Genomic DNA, 3,946 nt, shown 5'->3' on the forward strand with positions numbered 1-3,946 from the left:
GCTAAGAACCAACCTTTCACCCATGAGCCTTTGGGAACCTAAATCATTACACAGACCCCATTAGGTGAGGACCAAGGTGCTTTCCCCTGAGCCTCCCATTTCTGGCCAGGACCGAGGCGTTTTTGCCAAAGCCTGGGCAACAGTTCAGGCTGAACTCTCACTGCAGGGAGCCACCTGTCACCACAGAGGACCAGGTATCAGGTGATGGAAGGAGTGGAAGCTGCTGCCTCTTGGTCCCCTAATGTGGTGACTAAGGTGAAAGGGCTTTGTAGGGCTTTGGTCCCCTAATGTGGTGACTAAGGTGAAAGGGCTTTGTAACTCACTGTTAGCAGTACTGCCAGTTTTTGCCTTCTTACACATCATCTGAAGAGGGAGAGGACTGTGCGATTCTCACTTGGGGGAGATGAGGTGAGGGCCCACACAAATCACGACTACAAAATATGGATGTGGTTCTGTGTGTTATACACACAAGTGTGAGTGGCGACCAAAGCACATCTTTTTATTTAATAATATGCTAAGGTTATTAAAATGCTCATCATTATACTAGTGTCCCCATTTTACAGATAGGAAAACTGAGACTCAGACTTTCAGATGTACATCTTGTGGATGGCAGATACAGATTTCAGGCTGAGCTCTGGGTTTTCCCACAGTTTTACTCTAACACATCATCTTAATCTCTGGAACAGCACACAGACAGATTATCCAACGTCTTTGCTAGGGCGGAGAGATCCAGGGAACAGGGGGATGCGAGACAACCCAGGCAGATCACGGCATTACTGGGCTCTCTAGGGTGAGCCTCAGCATCTTGGCCAGTGCACCTGTCAATCATCCTGCACCCCAGAAAAATGCAGGCGGTACAGTCTGGGATCAAAGCCCAGTGAGCCGACTCCGGTTCTGATGGAACAGGCCCCAGTTGCCAGCCACCTGCCACAGGAGGCCACTCACTTAGGGACAGAGAAAAATCTCACAGACATAATGTGTGATGAGATATTAAATTTGTGCCCCGCTCTTCGCATCAAATTTGTGATTTTTAAAAGCTATTAAGAAATTAAAATCATTTTCTCCTTTCCCTTTTGATGTTTGGATTCTCTCTTCTCTGGTCTGTCTCTCTGCTAACTTTGTCTCTCTTTCTTTGCCTCTGTCCGCATCTGCCTCCATCTCTATCTCTTTCTATCTCTGCTGTATTTTTCCATCTCTATCTCGACTTCTCTGTGTTCATCTCTTTCTATCTCGCCCTATCTCGCTCTATGTCTCTATCTCTTTTTGCCTTATGTCCAGAAGTCTCCTTGGAGCCTCATGTGGTCCTAGGTGGGGCTTCCTCAGAGGTGGCTGAATCTAGATTGTGTGATTGATTCATGATACAATACTAGGATTAAGGGTGCTAGGATTAAGGGTGGGTGATAACTAAATCAGTCCACTGAGTGGCTTGGCACCACCCTAACCCAGAAGCCCGGATACAATATAAGGGTTGGAAAGACGCTTGTTTCAGTCCTTGTTCCTGTGCTACTTTCCCTCTTCCATGAACTGTTTCTGCTCTGTGTTGCCCCTCTGCCATGTGTCACCCTGTTCTAGAACCAGCTGATGAGGGAATGAAGCCTCTACAATCTGTGAGCTAAATAAATCTGCCCTCCCTTAGCTTGCGGGATTGGGGGTTTTCTCAGTAACAAGGAAAGCAAGTGTCCACGTGCATCTCTGCCTCTGTCCCTGTCTCTGTCTCTCTGTGTCTGTCTCTGTCTTTGTCTTGCTTGGCCTTCTTCTGGGCCTCTGTCTTTCTCTTTTTCTGACTCGGGAATGTCACAGCAAGTTCACCCCCCAGGATGAGGAGGACTCTTCTTTCTGACTCTCACTTGTCCTCTGCTCTGAGCTCAGCAGGCAGCCACAGGCTTCCTGGCCACAGTACAAGCTCAGCACCTCGGTGAGGGCAGCCCCATTATGTATCACTGCAATTTTCCTGGCCTCAGGAGCTCACAGCGAAGCCTCTCTCTTCGTGTCCCTAAATGTAAGTAAACACTCCCCAGCTGGGAAGAGCTGGCTCATAAATTGGCTGTTTCTGCAGAGCAAAACCTCTTAACCAGGAATACGCACACACTCTGTCACCCTACCTAGAGGGGACAGAGCGATGAATAAGGACAGAAGACTGACCAGAAGAGTAGGGACAAGAGAAAGAAGAAGCAGAGGCAAGGGCGAGAGGGGGCAGTGGAGGGAGAGGAGAGGCTGCAGAAAGGCCCACCAGAGCCACCCTATCTCTCCTACCACAAGGAAGAAATTGGACTCTAGGCTTCCCATTTCACAGACTGATAAACTGGGGCTTCTGGAAACTCATTGGCAATCTAAGGAGGGGGCAGCTGTGCAGAAAGAGCAGGGAGACAAGGAGCTTTGAGCTCCCTTTACCCCAAGAACTGTAGAACCACAGTCCTCTTCATCTTTCTCTCTGCTCAGTAACTAACCGGTCTCTGTGGCCTAGCTGCTGCGCCCCTGGTTCCTGCCTGTCTGGCACGTGCATTTGGAGGAAGTGCGGTACACTTCCAGGGAGCGAGCATGGTCGCTGAATTCTTATCTTCCGTTTGGGGGTGCATCCTATGATCAACACCCCAACCCGTGGTGACAAAGGAGCAACGACTCTATAGCTGCACCACAGGAAATGAGCAGATAGGATCTAAACAGGGCCAAGGTGTGAATTCATGTTCAGGAGATTCTTTGTGTCACCCTCCCATCCTCTCCCTGTGAGGATGACGAGGGCCCAGGTGGAGGTGCTGCAGCCCCAAGTGCCCATTCCCATGGCCCACCTGGCATGACCCACAGTGCAGGCGCTCAGCAAACACTCACGGGGTCTCTAACACCCAGGCCAGCTGAGGGCCCACGGGTGAATGGGCTTTCAGTTTTGCTACCCCAGGGAAGAGCGGCATAGTTTTCTAAAGACCTGCTCCTCTAGTATGGACGTGGAGGTGAGGAGGAGGGAAAGACAGTAATGTCCCAACTAATAGCAGGGCCATGGAAGCACCTCCATCTCTTGGGTTTGCAGATGATCTGCATGCATAAACCTTGTTAGCCCCAAGCTTTGCTGTGCGGGAATCTTTCTGAGACATTCTACTTTCTGTCCACCAAGAACTTTGTCAGGATCAAAGCCAAGCAGCTTGTGCCAGAACTGACAACAAATAAATAAGTAAATGAAGTCAGGCAGGTACAGGACTGGGTCTCAAGGCACACTGCCTGGTAATGGTAACTATGTGTCTCAGTTACTCTCCTCTCATTGCTGGGACAAATACCTGACATGCAAAATAAAGGAAGGAAAGGTTTATTTAGCTCACAGTTACTGGAGGGTTTCAGTGCATTCTTAGCTGGCTGCAAGGCAGAGCAGCACATAGCAGAGAGCAGCCTTTCATGGTGGCGGCAAAGAGCAGACAACAAAAGGGAGGAGTAGCAGCAACAATGGCTGCAGAGAGGAAGTCTGTCTCCCTTCAATTGTAGTCAGGCTGTCTGCCCCAGGTTGGGTGTAGCATTCACACCCATAATCCCAGGAGTACCCAGAACCGTAATCCCAGCCTTGAATCACCTATAATCCCAGCGGATCATGAGTTAATCACAAACGATAGAAGTCTGCCCCCTGGCTGTATGAGGCTTTGGGGGGACACCTAGAGACAAACCACAGCACTATCACGACAGTCTCTGCTGGAAGCACACCCTTGCACGAGGGCCACTGCAGTCCTGTGAAAGCGCTGCTTCTGCAGGGACATCTGCCCAGCAGCAGTCCAGATTCAGTCATGGACAGCATCATCCTTGTTATCCATCTTTATGCCAATGACTATTGTTTAAAAGTATCTTGTGCAATCCTTCTCATTTTTGTCATTGTAAACAAAGTCCTGCACAACTATACTGTGGATTTCTGCTGGTCTGTGGAAAGGAACATTTAATCCTTAATTTGTTTTGTCTTCTTTTTAAATTTCTT

This window comes from Octodon degus, unplaced genomic scaffold, assembly GCF_000260255.1.
Source record: "Octodon degus isolate 3935 unplaced genomic scaffold, OctDeg1.0 scaffold00085, whole genome shotgun sequence".
NCBI classification, from domain to species: Eukaryota; Metazoa; Chordata; class Mammalia; order Rodentia; family Octodontidae; genus Octodon; species Octodon degus.